This window comes from Parambassis ranga, chromosome 19, assembly GCF_900634625.1.
Source record: "Parambassis ranga chromosome 19, fParRan2.1, whole genome shotgun sequence".
Classification (NCBI taxonomy): Eukaryota; Metazoa; Chordata; class Actinopteri; family Ambassidae; genus Parambassis; species Parambassis ranga.
In genome coordinates, this window is record NC_041039.1 from 2,690,882 (window position 1) to 2,709,371 (window position 18,490).

General features: G+C 39.5%; 1 protein-coding gene across 6 annotated transcripts in view; it reads right to left on the reverse strand.

Moving 5' to 3' along the window:
* The window catches only part of ndrg4 (NDRG family member 4), a 54,545-nt gene extending 36,460 nt beyond the window's left edge, over positions 1–18,085 (reverse strand). For 4 of the 6 annotated variants that reach the window (XM_028430669.1, XM_028430667.1, XM_028430672.1 and 1 more), the window contains exon 1: positions 17,953–18,077. The gene's annotated coding sequence lies outside the window, so the exon portion shown is untranslated. Of the gene's footprint in view, positions 1–17,952 lie in introns of all 6 variants that reach the window. The other 2 variants (XM_028430670.1, XM_028430666.1) reach the window with 1 other exon arrangement.
* Positions 18,086–18,490: the final 405 nt, after the last annotated feature.

Below are 18,490 nucleotides of genomic sequence, written 5' to 3' on the forward strand. Positions count from 1 at the left end.
ATTTATATTGTCTTTGCTTTCACTATTTTATGAACTCAGGTTCAGATTTAAAGAGCTCATACAGCACAGCTCTTTACAGTGATCCATAACAACCTGTGATTTCATATATTAATGCAGTGGAGTGAGAGAGGGTATTGTTTTGTTCTGGGTGAATCATTGAGGATGGTGCTGCTGGTGCAGATGCTTTAAATCACACAGTGCAATATTCTTCTTAATAGTGCTGTTGCAGGCTTCATGTAAAAAAAAAATAATAATACAGGCACCCACCTATGATCACCATGGTAAATAAAAACCAGCGGATAACCACCAGAGAGATAGTGTAAAATGTGTTAAATGTTGTGAAAGGGTCTGTCTGTAACCAAAACCCATGATGTTTACCCAAACCTACAAAGCCCCTGAAGGGACATCGGCAAAAAAAACGTATACACATATTACGTGCTCACAAAACACAACCTGGTGCTCATGAGAAACCACGTCTGACAGTCACGATGGCTGCAGGGGGGGAAGAGGAGGTATTTCTTTACCCTAAAATTCAAAGAAATATCCCCAGAGATATCATTAAGAGCCTTAAAGAGGATGATAAGGTTTTTGCTATTAAGGTGAAAAGTTTACTTTGGCCACATTAATAGCCATAGCCTATGTGCTTGCCCAGGTAATATTATCTGGTGCGCACCAGATAGTTTCTCATGCCCACGGAATTTTTTTTTTTTTTTGCTGATGTCCCTTTTGTTAGGGGCTCCATACAAACCTAACCCATATCTCAATATTTTTTGTGATGGGTCATCAAGCACTTAAGTTAAAATGAAAGCTGGTAACATGGGGGCAATAGGAATGAATCTTCTGGGTGAACATCAGGAGGAAAGTTAGACCCTCCATTCACCCATCTACCATTATGGACCTTTAGCAGTCTTTATAAGCCTTTATTTTTATCTATATAGAACTATTATACAATAATGTTTTTTTAAGTGCACACTCACAATGCACTTACACACACATACACACAAACACTGTCATCAATGATATCACCAATGTTATATATATCACCATGACTACCGGCATGATGTTATGTTTGTGGATTAATACTAATATTTCTCAATATGGGCAATGTTGTGATTCTTAGTGTTATACAAGTTCTAGACAAAATAAAATGATGGAAAATACATTGTTATGGAATAAAGGACAATGACTGTTCCTTTGCTTTACTACCAAATCTTTACTGAATACTGCATCCTGTGGCTTTTAATAATCAGAGGCAATGAATAAATATTCATATCTCTTCAGAAAAAACATGCAGAAACTTTGATTTCAGTAAATCTGATTAACACATGTGATTTATTAAATGGAATAAACCCTAACCCTTTTAGACAAACAATAAAGACCAAAAGAGTGAGAACTGTGAATATATCTGTGTATTGATATGGGTGCCAGTGTTTTATCTCCAGCAGTGTACTGACAGTGAAGCCCTTTTAAGTGGATGCAGGGACACCAAAGAGGCTCAGAGAGAAGCTTCCTGATGGACAGGAAATCAATGGCACAGCCATGTTCATGGAAGGCATCTGATGTAATGTACAGTCACTGAATCGATACTTGGAAAGTGGGACGACACAAAGGGAGGTCCGCAGAGGGACAAATAGGACAGAAACAAGGATAAGTCTTTACAGACAACTCATCTCGGAAAGCACCCTAAAAAGAGCACTGAAGCTGAGACTGCTGTGGTTAACAAGTGTCACATTAAACACCTGAGCCGATGCTTGGTCACTGACAAGTAAAACTGCTGAAGCTCCCTCTTCTGCTTTGTTTTTTTTACTCAGACTGTCAGGCTTCAAGGTTACAGACTCTACTCAAGTGTATTAATTAGACATATGGCTGCCACACTTCAAAGAGGATAACAGTCCTCTCTCTGCCTTCCACTCCTCCTCCCCTTCACTATGATCTCACACCCCCACCTGCACGCTTCAGAAGGCTGATGAAGAGCCTCAGAAGTTAGGCAGAAAAGTGTCAGTGACAAGGGCACAAAAACATATTTACTTCAGCCAGAACATAAACTGCAGCTATATACTGGCCTCCAAAGGCAATAAACATCTGGTGCTCTCCTTTGGTCCTATTTATATATTCCATATTAGCTGCATTATTTTAGAAAAGAAGCTGTTTGCAATGACTTGTAGGACTGAAAATGATGTCCAACCTCGGTTGTCTATTTTTGCAATTGACTATATTGCTATCATCTTAGGAGAGAAACAAATAAAAGAGTAGGTTGACGCACCAAAAACATGGCTAACGCGCATAACTGCCAGTACTTCCTCACAGAACAATGATTGGTCCACACAAACTATGGTTCAAGCACATAACTTGGAGCCTGCATAGATTTGTTTGTGATAACTTGTGAATATATTTTTTTTCCTGACTGCAGAGGCAGCATTAGCCCAACCCATTTTTGCAAGATTTGCGTCACGCCCTGCAGAACTTCGTGTCCGCTATGGGTTTTTTTCCTGTACTGAGCTGTATTCAACAGGCTTTATTGTCTACAATCATTGACAATCACATTACGACAACATTAACAAGAAAGCAGTTATCTATTACTTCACGTGACTGATTCTCACACTCAGGGTACTACTAATAAAGTTAGTCTATAGACTATATGATAAAGTATGAGCTTTTATACAACAATAAATAATTAATCTTAGGATTCAAGTCAAAGGTCAACCTGAAAAAAGAATTAGGACTGCTTTCCATGTTTCAAATTTCTTTGACTTTTTTTGCTAGGTTTTAGAATAAAAATACTTTGTTAGGTTTAAAAGTTGCCATGGCTTGGATCTGAATCTGTGTTAACTGTCTTCCTTGTAGTTCTGTGCCTCGCTCTCGCTCTCTCTCTTTGCAGGTCTCAAGACCTGCATACTGACCTGCAGTCTCTCCTGTGCTCATCGACTTCACTAGCCCCTGCTGCTCATCTTTACTATCAAATTACTATTCCTACTTATGGACCGACGATATATATAGATATCTATTGCAATATAATCACTGTTTCATCTTGCTGTCATGTTTGCTCTGTACTGTATCATGTTTGTATCATTTTTGCTCCTCTCTCCCTCTCTCTCTCTCTCTCTTTCTCCTTCATCCTCTCTCTCTCTCTCTCTCTCTCTCTCTCCCTCATCCTCTCTGACTAGCAGCAGGACTGGTTCCCCCTTAAGTTGACGGGTCCTGCTCAAGGTTTCTTCCTCTTAAAGGGAGTTTTTCCTTGCCACAGTGCTCTTAGGGGGGTTCCTGTGAAGCGCTTTGAGACAATGTCTGATTGTAATATGCGCTATATAAATAAAACTGAATTGAATTGAATTGAATTACCATGGTAACTGCTGCCACTTCTTCTACAGTATGATTTGTATTCTGATTACATTTATTCCTGTCCTTTGGCCTCACATATGAGGAGTTAAACCAACCTGAATATAATGGTGTAGTCGTGAAGCTTTTATTCTTATTTCTTATTGATTTTAAGAGCTCAAAATCAATAACAACTTCTCTGTCTTGACTATTTGTTATTCCTGTGAATTCAAGCCTTAAAAGCAATCATCAACACTTAGACAACTCCAAAGTGTAGAGCACATTTTTTTCCTCCTTGCTGCTTGGATTCCTTCCTTGTTTACTTGAGGTTGTCTTTCAGTTGTTGGTGTTTTTGAACTAAGTGGAGGTGATCCCTGGAGGAGTTTCCTCCAGTCGAGCAGAGCAGAGATGTTAATCCTGGCTGACGTGCCCCAACACTCCCACATGTTGGAATGGAAACACACCTGCTGACATACATCCATTCATAAACAATAAAAAAAAACTTACAGCTGTGCTTCCAAATATTTTAAAATCACAATTAGGACCTCTGCTATTTCCCTCACTTGAAATGAGACTTTGAATAATTCATAGCTGTGAATGTCTGGAGGAGTGTAATGCAGCAGTGAAACCGCCCTGAGCAGATATATCAGTTTCAAGTGGAGGATTAAATATTAAATATCAGCTATCAGCTGCCGGCTGTAATGTTCAGCAGCACAGAAAAAAAGCTGCCTCATCAGAGCTGGCAGATCAAAGCGTTGTGTCTTTGTGAGTAAAACACACTACTAGCCAAAAAGTCTGCTTTGCAGTCAATGCCTGCATTCATGCTTATGGTATTCCCAACAGGTCCCAAAACCAGATGACACTCACAGAAGTGAGCTCACAATTTTGATAGCACACATATGGAGAGCTCTTTATTCGTTTTGGCTCTCAGACAGGGCATCAGACACTGGGTGTCAGAGAACACCCCCCTCGAGGGTCTGACTTTCTGCACAGAGCCAGACTTATTGCATCGACCTTTGTGGCTGAGATAATGTCAGCTTTGATGTGTGCAGAGGACAAATGAGTGAACTTCTATTCTCCAGACTTAGTCACTTAGGATCGGCTCTAAGTGACACATTTATAGTCATGCTCAAATGTTAGTACCCCATTTTGTCATCTGATCCCAGTGGGTCTTAGTATCAGTTAAATACAACCTCAGACCAGCAAAAACAATTTTTTTTTACTGTGCCATTACTTATAAAAAATGAAGAAAAAAACATGGTCAGCATTAATTCCCCTCTTCCTGATCCATAGTATTTAATTAGTGGAGCTGCAGCAGGTGCTGATAAATGTGAGGCCATCTGGTTTTAAAATGGTCTAGTCAAAGTCTAGACTGATTTACGTTGTTGTTTGTCTTGGCTTGTATTTGCTTAATACTTATTTAACACAATAAACATTAAATTAAGAGTACCACATTTTGAATATGACTGTAAGAGAATTAACAACAGAATGTAGACAGCAGTTTGCTTCTATTCTCTCATCATATTCTGCAACTTGTGGGACAAGTCAATGTTGATTAGTACCTGTGTACAGTATAATAATAACCTGGACAGCCTTACCCATGGTTAGAAGGCGTACCGGCAGCACAGCAGGTGCTTGGCACAGATGCACAGTGTCATCTGCCTTTGAATGTAAATGCTGATCCTACTGATGCTGCAGGTTTAATGTTACTATATACAGTAATATATATATATATACAACACAATATATCACAGGTTGTGGTCAAGATCTAATTTAGATATTTAGACACTGCTCAAAAAAAGGGAACACTTAAATAACACAATGTACCTCCAAGTCTGTCCAGTTAGGAAGCAACACTGTGAATCAATTTCAGCTGCTGTTGTGCAAATGGAACAGACAACAGGTGGAAATGAGAGGCAATTATCAACACAACCGGAGGGTTCTACAGGTGCTGACCACGGAGCATTTCTCTGCTCTCATCCTTTCTGCCTAATGTTTTGATCACTTTTGCATTTTGTCAGTGCTCTCACCCCTAGAGGAAGCATGAGTGTCTACAACCCACACAAGTTGCTCAGGTAGTGCAGCTCATCCAGGATGGCACATCAATGTGAGCTGTGACAAGAAGGTTTGCTGTGTCTGTCAGCACAGTGTCCAGAGCATGGAGGAGATACTGTACCAGCAGACAGGCCAGTACACCAGGAGAAGTGGAGGGGGCCGTAGGAGGGCAACAACCCAGCAGCAGGACCGCTACCTCCTCTTTTGTGCAAGGAGGGACAGGAGAAGCACTGCCAGAACCCTGCAACATGACATCCAGCAGGCCACTAATATGCATGTTTCTGCTCAAACTGTCAAACAGACTCCGTGAGGGTGGTATGAGGGACCAACATCCACAAGTGGGGCTTGTGCTTACAGCCCAACACCATGCAGGGTGACTGGCATTTGCCAGAGAAGACCAAGATTAGCAGATTCACCATTAATGCCCTGTGCTCTTCATGGATGAGAGCAGGTTCACACTGAGCACATGTGACAGACGTGACAGAGTCTGGAGATGCCATGGAGAATGTTTTGCTGCCTGCAACATCCTCCAGCATAGCTAGTTTGGCAGTGGGTCAGTGATGGTGTCCACAGCCCTCCATGTGCTAGCCAGAGGTACCCTGACCTGAGACCATATGCTGGTGCAATGGGTCCTGGGTTCCTTCTGATGCATGACAACACTAGGCCTCATGTGGCTGAAGTGTGTCAGCAGTTCCTGCATGATGAAGGCATTGATGCTATGGACTGGCCTGCCCGCTCCCCAGACCTGAATCCAATCGAGCACATCTGGGACATCAGACAACACCACGTTGCACCACAGACTGTCCAGGAGTTGACTGATGCTTTAATCCAGGTCTGGGAGGAGATTCCTCAGGACAACATCCGACACCTCATCAGGAGCATGCCTAGGTGTTGTAGGGAGGTCATACAGGCACATAGAGGCCACACACACTACTGAGCCTCATTTTGACTTGTCTTGAGGAACTTCCACTCAAGTTGGATCAGCCTGTAATGTGATTTTCCACTTTTATTTAGAGTATGGTTCCAAATCCAGACCTCCACAGGTTAATAATATTTATTTACATTGATCCTTTTTATGTTATTTTGTTCTCAACACATTTCATTATGTAATGAATGAAGATTTTCAACTGGAATATTTCACTCATTGAGATCTAGGATGTGTTATTTTAGTGTCCCCTTTATTTTTGAGCAGTGCATAAGATGCAATTAACAAACTGCATCTTTGTCTGACAGCTTACCGCTCACTGAAATAAAGTAACACATCACTTGCTTTTACATAATAATCAATCCTGTCTCCATGTCTTGAATATTAATTAAAGTAGCCATGTTTGTGACGTGTACATAAATAATTGCAGCTCGTCTGATGTCTCATGTATGTTATTTTTTAATTAAAATTACTTGCTTCATTAAAATCTCTTTAATGCTCACCTGTAGTTCAATTAACCAACTTAAGTTATCCTTAGAACCTGTTTGGAAAGTGTTTTGCAAAGATACAGGTTAAATGGATCAACCATCTGTCCGTCACAATCTATCAGCTTATTTTCTTTCTGATGTTACTACAGATCATCAACAAAAACTTGACATGACTCTTATTAGTCTGAACCATGGGTCTCATAAGGCTGCAAAAACGAGTCACTGTAATCAACCATGTAATGTTAAATTATCTAGTCATTAATGTGATATTGTTTTTTTATGACAACCATTCATCTGATCTACTTCACACTTGGTTTGATTGTGTATTGCTGGGAATCAAAGTAATGGAAGTGCTAAGTTTGAAGTATTATGGCCAAATAGTTAAATGAAGCAGTGTGAAGCAGCTGTGAAGGGGCCTATGATTTTAATATGTGTCTGCTCTTCTGTGATATTTAGAGCTGATTTTTACAGCCTGTCGTCACCAGAAAAACATAACATGAGGTCAATATTTAAGTTCTGTCGGCAAAATCTTTCAAACCTCTTTTAATGTAACATTTTATGCTATATTAAATGATTGTATCTTGAATGTATGAATGTATGAAGGCATCAACTAAATGTCTCTACTAATTACATTGTATGGCGTCATGTGTTTTCTGTCTTCATGGGGGCAGGTACCTAAAAAATGGAGATCGCACAGCAGGAAAACGCAGTGTAAAATGTGTTTGATGTTATGAATTTGTGTGATCTTTACGTAACCCTGTAGCCTGTTTTTAATGGCTTAACTTAACCAGCAGTTGTTTATGCAACATCCAGGTGTAATTAAAAACTTTCTACAGGTGACAATTAAACTTAACACCATGTTAAAACTAAACTGCTCACAGGGTCAGGGGGACTGGAACTGTACACTCCTGGGTGAACATCCTTCACATTCATTATAATGATACTGTGTGTGTGTTTCCAGTAGACCCCCCTTCCTAATTCCCCTTTGTGGTCCTATGTTCAGATGATGTTAGGCTTTAGGTAACACTTTACTTAATGAAACGTAAACTACATAATTTCATTTTTTTGTGGTGAAATTTGGCTGGTAAATGTAATTTGTATGTATTTTTTCATGTGACTTGCATCTCAGAGGCAAAGCATGTGTTTTATATTCTTGCAAGGTAACTCTAAGAGTCAGTACATTTTTGTAAAAAAACATGTTAACGTGCAAAATTGGTCATGCCGGAACTATATTTAACAGTATTAGGTCTAATTGTAGCCCCAGTGTCTTTCTCCCAGACAATCAAAAATCTCTGCCTTTTTGAAAATCACTGGTGTCATCACTGTGTTCTTTTTCAGGCAACTAATGGTTTATGTGGCACTTATCACCCCGGCAACCAAGACAGGCCCGCTCTGGCTGTGTATGATTTTACGGAGAGAAATTATCATGGCAAAGACAGAAAATGTCACTTGTGGAAGCAGAACAGCTGGGTGCAGGTGTTGATGCCATGATATTATTGTTACTTCAAATATTTAATATTTTTGTTAATATCTCAATAATCTATTAAAAATCCTTATAATAAAACCTTTTTTATGTCAGGGGAAAAAAGCATCTGATGATGCTTCTTGGTTTGATGGAGAGCTGGCACTGCCTGAGCTGTTATCAGTGATTGCAGTGAAGCCCACCATTCTCAGCTGGATATATTCATAAAAGACTGAGCTTACTTATTTTCTTAAATATGTGTTCACAGCTGCTCAGCAAGCATTTGGAGACAGGGATGGAGCTTTGATGACAGCTTGCACTGATGTTGAAAAGCAGTGCAGTGTTGTTTAGCAGTAAATGCTGATATGTTCATCTTTAGCTGTTATCACTACACATAATAACTAAGCAGTTTTAAACCGAAAATAGGTCAAAGCCAAGGGCAAAAAGCTACTCTGTTAGAATTAAAGCCTTGCTCCCTACATTTTGCATGTTACATGTTGTTTTTATTCTTTTGTCAAGTCAGGGTGTGAGGACACCTGGAGTACAGAGCCAGCAGCTCAGGCTGTCATGGAGCTTTTTTTGAAGGAAAGTCATGTCTCATTCCATGACTACAAGATAACATGTTTTCTTATAATAATTAGATTATTTTTACATAATAACTATTTTTTTTCATTTTTATAGGACAATATGGGGTGTCTCCCACAGACATCTAATTAAAGACATATGTGTCTAATATACCGAATAATGTTGCTATTTATATTACCCACGGTAATGCTTAGGTATATATCTACAACCAGCAGTATATTCTGTATATTTATATGATTAATATCCAGCGAGATTACATAGACAGTGTTGCACTGAGTACCTTTGTGGTACACTACAAAGTGTTTTACCACACATACATGTACATACAGCATATATATATTAATATGGCCAAGATACAAGACAATATGAGATATTAAACTATTTTCCAAAAGAGTAACAAGAAACATGTGGAAGATTCTGCAAAGAAAACTCTTCAGAGATGTGTCTAAAGAGCCGAGAACAATTGCAGAGACACTAGTGAAGGATTTAACCAAGTCTGGACCTGAAGAGTTAGAGACAGTCACTAGAGTCCTGCACAGGAATGGACCGACAGTCCAAGACCAAGAAAAATTCTACTTTACTAGAAAAAGACACCTCTGAGTATGTGTATTGGATGAAATTAGATCTCTTTGGCCACAGAGATGTTGAAAGCAGAGGTGTATAACCCAAAGGACACAGTTCATACAGTCAAACATGGTGGTGGCAGTATGATGCTGTGAAGATGATTCAGTGTGTCTGAAAGTGAGAATCCTGTCAGGATGGAGGGAATCAAGACTATGTGAATATCCTGAAAGGAAACCTAAAGCAGTCACAGTAAAACTGGGTCTTGGTTGTGGTTTTCTCTGCTAACATAACAACATCCTGAAGCATACGTCTTTTCTAGTGAAGAACTACCTCCAGGAGAGTAAAGTGAAGATTATTGACTGGCCTGCACAAAGCCCTGACTTAAATCTGATTAAAAACCTGTGGAGTATACTAAAGACCAGCCTCCACTTATCAAATAACCTTGTACCTTTTTAGTATAGCTTTTTTTTTTTTAAGTCTGGAAGAAGACTTGTTTCTGTGTACAAGGTAGGATAAAGTAAGCTTCCTAAAAAAAGTAGTATGTTTTTGTTAATGTCTTAAAATGCTCTATTATGCAGAACCTGGGAAAAACTTGAAGAAGAAAGCTATTTTAATAGGAAGGTTAATAATTTTGTTTCCACCGCAGATTATTATTAATTAAATGTACTTTTAGTATTAATAGATAAGAAGTCAACCAGTACCATGCCTCCGCTCCAACAAAGCCTTCAACACAACTTCAGTCTACTAACACTAGTAAAGGAAAAAAATAACAAACTTGATTTCATTAAGAGAACCAGTGACAAAGTGGGCAATTGTCTTCTCGAGCAGCAACGTTCACTAACAGTAATGGAGGTGTTCACACAACAGTAGTAGTATTAATGTTTGCTCATGCATCAGGATGTAACCACAATGCAGCTGACTGTGTGATACCAGCAGGACTATTGATACTCTCCAATTACATGTAAGGCACAACTGACCTAGGACTTTTATCTTTTCTCTGTTGGGAGGCAGAGAGGGAGGAAGCAGACTAAAAGCAAAGGGAGAAAAATGAAAGTCTGTCACTGATGCACATTTTGACGGGTGGGTGCTGTGTGCTGCCTGTTATCTGATATATGACACATTGTGTGTGTGGGAGGGAAACGTTTTTACAAGTGCTGCTCAAATGACCTACTTTTCCATCAGGTTTCTGCAGCAGCATATAATTTGTATACTTGGTAATTAAATAAGTGAGACTTCACATCTGACATTATAACAAAAGGAAACATTGTTTTTATTTTATTGTTGGCTTCTGTACCATTCAACACATTTTAGAAGAGAAAAAAATATGACTACTGTTCAATATGAATACACAGTTTGGGATTTCTACTGATAGTTTGTATAAATAAAATGATATATTATTATTTCTAATGTTTATGGATTATCATTTGGTCCCTCCTCCATGACCTTCATGCTATGATGAAATGACATCATCTTTGACCTGCCCAATGGGGACACAGTAGCCTGGACAACTAATTCTTTTTCTGTTCTATACAAACAATCAATGTCGTCTCTGTGGGTTGGAGTTGGATTTCCAGTGGGCAGTACCAGCAGAAACAGAATCAAGTCCCTCTGGATATTTGGAACAAGAACAAGAAAAATTGATTTTTTTTTGAATGAGACAAGCAGCAAGTCATCATATAAAGCCCACCCAATTTCAGATAAATGGTAATGATTGATGTGATAGGGTTTTTACTGATTGGAACTGGCTGTGAATGGAAGGGATTCCAGACCCATTTCACAGAGAAAATTTTTAAGTCAATAGGTATGGGTGGCCAGGCTAGGGACACACTGAGTATTACTTAGTGTCAACACATGCCTGTCAATGTTTATTTTGGGTCGATGTGTGACTTTAAAGCACATATCTCCCCATGCTGATGGTGGTTTTGCCGATATCCTGCGTGCAAGTCAGAATTGGCTGGATAATGGAGATGCATTATCGGATAGTGATGCATTTACAGATATATGGATCTATTTATCAGACTATTACAAGAACTGCCTGTGCAGAGCAACACGAAGAAGAAATAAAGGCCTGGAGCTGGTTTTTAACATGAGAGCTATGTCCAGATTATAGACAAGAAGAGGTTTTACATGATGTTTAAAACTTAACACTTGGTGCCATGAACCTACGATTATCATGCTAATTAAAGGAACTAAAGCTAAACAATACATGTTATTGAGCAACATTCTTTTTTTATGGCACAGTTGGCAAGTTGAATAGCACAGTTGGATTGTCCGGCAGTTGCACAAAACGATAACAAATGTCCTTTCTAGCAGTTGCGTTTCTGTGGTCTGCCCACAGGGCAGCAGGACCATGGATGCCAGCAGGGCAGATGGGCAGTCAGTGTGGCCACCAGCAGTATAACGAAGGGGGATCACAGACTACTTCCTGAACTGAGCGGAGAACCAGATGTCAAGGAGCAAAGCTCAGTGGAGCGCTGAGGACCTGAATGCTTTACTTAACTAACTGAGGAGGTTTTATTACAGCATCTGTGGATGCTGGGTTATGTCAATGTGTTTTGAGTTTAATGCCTTAAAGTAAGGCAAGCTCATATTTTGTTCTGTATGTTAGTAGACCCCCCGCTAATGCAATCATGTGTTTATGGGATTTAAGTTAAAGAAAGTGGCTATTTGAGATGATGGAGGCTGTTTTTGGTTGTTTTTTATTGCAAAAAAACTAATGAAATTGAAATTACTACCAGCAATTATGTTCAAGGAAGAATCACATTGTCTTTCTTATGTTGAAGGGGACTGGTCTGATGCTATCTGACCTACAACAACATGTCCTCCCCACAGCATTTTCTAAGATGTGTCCTCCTCCTCATGATGTTGTTTCCCAATTGTTACATCTAAATATTCAACATTGTCTCATATAAAACTTTGGTCAGGTTCCTGTAGCAGAGTGTCACACAGGAGTGGATTTCTACACCTGCCCCATCCCACTTTTGAGACTTTGCAAAATCAGAGATTTCTTCATAGGTCATTGAAGGATCCTCCCTGTCCCAAAGTCTTAAGTGTATTTGAACTCTGTCATTGTGTTGGTTGTGCTGCCGGACCAGTGGAATTGGATAATATCCTGCAGCACACCTGGTGATCTCTAACGGCACACTAGTGTGTCACGGCACACTGGTTGAGAAACACTGGATAAAATAATGAATACAATACCCTTCCGGTAAATAATGTTCCTCAGATTAGAACAGAATATTTATATGTGTATATATATTTATTTTATTCTTAAATATCTACTCCTGGCTCTGACATCTGCCACCAAGTAGGCATTTTGGTCCACAGAACACTGGATATTTTTTTTTTTTAATGTTGATGTATAAAAATATAGCAATGACTTTTTAACATGGAGAGTGACTCTTCCTCTTGTTGCTGCCTGGCAGCCATCTGAGAGAAATTTGAGGAATTGATGCCCAAACATACCACATGTATTATTTGTAGCTTAATGGATTATGATCCTGTCATGCTATTTTTATTCTAGACACAAAACCTAATATCCAGCATCAGTGGAGACATGATCACATTTCTATTTCAGGATTAATCTGCATCCAGCATCATTTAAAATCTCCTGCTGGGCGGGGAGGAAGGGAGGTGTGTGCAGTTTTCATGTTTTCACACATTGTATGAAGCTGTTCCATTAGTGACCACAGAGCAGCACATTCAATAACCAATAAGTCAGCAGCATGCCATGATACCCTTCACTCTAAAACATTGTAACATTAGCCATAAAACACATGCTCACCACATACAGCTGTTTAGTAGGCTACAGCCACACAGGCTCCATAACAAAGGCAACAAGGCATGCATGCAGAGATGTGTGAAACATGCAGTTCCTTCCACACCGACACAATTGCACAGTAAGGCCAGCAGTCAGGCTGACGTTCGAACCTAATGGGTGACAGTGATAACGCACACACTGAGAAAAAAAGAATGCGTGATGACAAAGCATGCTCCTTTTTACAGCAAATGACTACATGTCAGACTGGGCTACAGTTGAGATGAAGTGAATTGAAATTATGTCAGGAAAGTAATAAAAGATAGTCATGTTTGTTCTTAAACTGCTGCTTAAATTGCTGCTTTCCAATAGTGTATCATTTATCAAAACCTTTTTATTAATATGATTTTAAAAATCTTTTATGTGTCAGTGTGTTTAGGTTATACTACAATTATTAAATATAATATTAAATTATTTAGAGGTATGGCGGCATTTAATCTGTAGCACCTCATTAATGTTCCAATATATAATTTACAATGTTCTCTTAAAAAAAATTCAAAATAAAGCAATTCGTGGACATCATGGAAGTTCTGTACTAAATAACCAAGCCTTAGCTGTAACAAGGGCCTCATGCCATTTTGTACAGTGAGCTGGTGGCTAGATGTACATGTCTTTTATCACTTACAATGCTAATCAATGCTAAGCTTTGGTACCAGTCCCAAAAAAGCAGGATGCAGTAAGAAAACTACAAATCTTTCACTAGTGTGAAATGTAACATCTTTCAGTGTGTGAAGGAGCAAAACTGTTTGTTTCACTATAAGCACTCATTTAAATCATTGGTGGATTTACAGCAGTAAATTATTATTATGTTTGTGTCGGCTTTAAAACATTGGGTCAGGTCCCCGCTTTGAATCAGGTTTTCATCTATTTCCTGTTTTATTTTGAAATTCGAACTCTCCTCTCGTTTCAGGTGTCATGTCTCCCCCATCCTCATGTGCTACCTCCTCTCACTGATTACCTGCCCCGCATCAATGTGGTCCACCTGTGCCTAATTGTCGTCCCTGCCTGTTTGTGTACCAAACCCTTGTAATAAACTTTGGATTTTTTTTTCTTCTGAGTCTGCTATTACTAGTCAAACCCTGACACATTGTGACAAACCCTGATCACAGCACAGGTGAATAAGGGAATGAGTTTAGACTCATGGGTTCTTTTTTCTCTTAGTGGGTAACTGTGCTACTGTGATACAGTGTATATGAAGCAAAAATGGAACATTTTCATAATCATTGCGTTTACTTATTAACCAACGGAAAAACTTTATGCTATGCTTATAATAGCTAAAATTGTGTAGTAGCAGTGGAATTAGCATGGTGTTAGCATAGGAAAACAGAAGGCTTGGCTTCTAGCTTTTAGAGTTGTTTTCAGTAGTGGGAGTCCAGGATTGTTGGCAGTTTGAGTCAGATGATTGTAATATGGGTACTAAAACAACAACAACAAAATCCATCCCTATTCAAGAGATAAATAATCTGAGAAATGAGCAAGCTGAACGTGCTGGAAGCATCTCACGACACAGTGTGTCACCTGGAACAGGTTGCTGCCAAATGTGGTCAAGGGAATTTTTTCTGTTTGAGGGTCTGGATTTATTCCCAGCCTATAATTCCCAGTATCTGGTCCAGTGTCTGTTGTTGGTTTCAAAATGATTTCTAAATAGATATTAATTAGATGACAGATGGGCGACTTCTGTCCCGTGCATGTTTGTTTAATAACTCCATGATGATTTCTGATTTTGCTGGCCGCTGCGGAATGAGCATGTGAGACACCGAGACTGATTGACAGAATGGAACAGATGGAACAGAAGATGCCATAGATAAATCCACACAGGCTGGATAAAAGGAGGACCTTGTGTGGTTACGGTATGGTACAATTATGTAGGTTTTGATCCTACGTACATGGTCTGCAGGAGGCTTTGTGGAACCATGCAGCCAGTCTTGGGAGGGAAGTTCCAAAACAATCCAGGCCCCATCTGGCAGCAGGTATAAAAATACAAGAGACAACTGTACTGGTGTTGCTGCATTGCAGGTGGCAAAAGCAGTAAAATAAAAAAAGATTCACAGAATCATAAGAGGTGACTTCATGCAATAAAGCTACACAGAACAGACAAAAGTAAGTGAACAGAGATTTGTAGGACCCTCTGAAAAACTGAGTTAGTCAGGCTATTCTGGAAGATAAAAACCTCATGAGCAGCCTCTTGAGAAGGTCTTAAAAGCTCCATGAACTTTATCAGCCTCTAATAGTGTACAGAAGAAGAAGAAAAGCAACAACCTTATGTAATTTACATAAATAATACTCTAGTCTTATTTCCCAAGAGACACAAATAAGCTACTTAATTAGAGCAGAGATCAACAAGAAAGAGGAATTGTATCAGCATGCAAAACACGGTAATAACAGCGCGGCTTTTCCAGTGCTCACTCTCAGTGCCAACCTCATTGTTTAGCTGTTGAAAATGTTACTGGGTAGGAGGGGGGTGGGGAGCTTAGAGTGGAGATTGGACACTCCAAAGAGCAAGAAGAATGGTCCAAAACAGCAACAACAAAAAAACAGAGGCTGCACAAACCAGACACCGGTTTCTGCAGAGGAAAAGTTAAGTAGTTTGAAATATCACTGCTATTTATATGAAAATGTAGCATACAAGTGTGCATACTTTAATGAGGGGATTTTGCATTACGTTACTAAGAAGTGTTAGCATACAACATCTAGGCTAAAAACATGACTTACATTTATAGCTGTTTACTGTTAACATAGTTAGTTAAAGCTACTCAGTAGCTCTTCAGGCTGCTAACAATCCCAGAAGCACCCATGCTGCTGTGTCATTTTTGGGCTTGTCCCCTAAGACTGTGTAAAACCACTAATCTGTAGGTTTCGAAAGAGCTGTTTTGAGTGTCTTTGGGAGGCCCTGACTGTCTCCATGTTGATATCATCACAGTCTGCCTAAACTCCCAATACAGGCAAAGAGGTGGAGCATGAGTTGAGCTGAGGCAAGCCTGTCACACTTTTAATACATGAAACATAACCCTCAATCAACAAAGACCAAAACCTATTTATGTAAACATGTTAATTTCTGTTGTAAAGTTGGACATTTTTACATAGATGTCTATGGGGATTGACTTGTTTTTTTTAGGGCAGCCACTATAGAGGCTGCAGGATGAACTGCAATTTCTAAGTTTTTTGCTTGTTTTTTTTCCTCGATTATAGCATAGCTAGCTTCAGCTTCCTCTGTTTAATACAAACAGCAATTCTTAGCCTGCATTTTTCTTTGTTTGCTTCCTTGTCCCTCAGGCTGCTACAGACGGATGAGTGTACGACGCTGAGTGTGTGTCTGTGATTGCACACTGATCATTTATAATTATATTGCTTTAAGTAAAGTTATGATATTATTGACATTGTATTGCATTGTATTTCTCCTGGTGGTAACTTAAGGTACTGCAATAACAACAACACAAAAAGTTTAGCTCAATGTAAAAGCTAACCTAGAAACTACAAAATGTTTGTACTCAATTAATAAGCAATTTGAATTTAGGTGGGTGGTGCCATTTTGATTTCTCTATAACACAACCATGTCAGTTGAAATATTTTGCATCTCTAGTGACCCAAAATTACAGATAAAAATGAAGCTAAAATAGGTAAAACACCAAAGAAACAAGATCATTTCAGATCATTGTGAAAGCTATGATTTATATTGCGTAGCTTTCACAATCGTAGAAGCTCCTGGCATATACTGGTAGTTTGCTAGCTGCGACTCTAATAACTCAAAAGTCTCTCTCCAAATATGGCCTACCTGACGCTGTGATGAGGTGCAAGCTAGAGTCGCTGTGCAGGAACAAAAGCAGGAGTGTATTGCTCTTTGTAAATCTATTTATAAACCTCGAGCTGAGAAACAGACCCGGTCCCGAAAGGGAAGACAGGCTCGGGCTTCAGTAACTTCTTTCATGTGCTGGTGGAGCAGCATTAGTAAAAGGAAATGAAGTTTGAAAACAGAATGTGGAAAAAAAAGACACAACAACGGGTCACAAGAGAATATATGTAAGAGGAGCAAAAAAAAAAAAAAAGAGACATCATGACACAACAAAAGATTATCATTTATGTACTTACAGTTGTGGTTCGCAACCTAGCTGGTTACAGCCCACAGAATAAGGAAGGAGTGTATGGTATGTACACCATGATGCTCGCATAAATTATAATCTAATCTGTCAGCAAAGTCAGGATGCCACTAACACAAGCCTGCACCAAATTCAGTCAACTTTATGACTTCTACCTGCCGTACATTCATCATTCAGCTGCATGCCCTCTGCCCCAAAACACTGCAGATCCGCTGTTCATTACAAGTCTAAGAGTTACCAGAATCAACAACTTGATGATGCAACAATGCAACTTTATTAGGCCACTGTAAACACACCCGGTTTTCGATTTCTCACCATATCATTAAATCGCACACTTTATTTCCTGAAGGGCTCAATAAATTTAACCTGTCTACATCCTGTCCACGCCAATGCAGAGGCTGACGACCAGGGTGTGTGTGTGTGTGTGTGAGTAAAAGTACAAAGCTTGAGGAGCAGTGTTCACACACACTGTGCCAAAAATCCTGTCCTCATTCTAACATCCTCCTCCTCCTCCTCTAACACAAAGCAGCTCCACCGTGCAGGAGCTTAAATCTGACTGTAGCATACGAGGATGAAGTTCAAACATTAAAAGCTTCACAAACATTTGTAGCCTTTAAACGTGTAAATCTGATGAAGCTTTACTGTACCTGTGGTGTAGGTTAGAGCCTCTGTGGTTGTTTACAGTCTCCTGAAGCTGTGGTTTGTTGTTTTTGTTGTTGTTTGCTTTCTTGTCCCTCAGGCTGCTACAGACTGGATGAGTGTACAACGTGTGTCTGTGGTTGCACTTCACAAAATGAGAGAGAAAAAAATCTCTCTCTCCTCCTCTCTCACCCTCTCTCTCTCTCTCTCTCTCTCTCTCTCTCCCTCCCCTTCCTGATGATAAACACAGAACACGTGGCTTCACCAATGATGCAGCACACTGAAGATATCACACCACCGAGAAGTGAGAGGAGAGGGAAAAAAGGAGGATGAAATGAAGGCTAGAAAGCATAAAAAAAGGAATGAAGTCAGCTGTGTGAATGATAGTAGGCATCTGTTCTGTGTGTGTGTGTGTTGCTCATAAAAGCAGGACACTGCAGGTCTTAGCTTTGAAATCATACTCATGCTTTTTTAGAACGCCCTGGCAAAAAATGAGAAAAGAAATTCATTCAAATCTTTGACAAAAATATCCTTGACAGAACATCC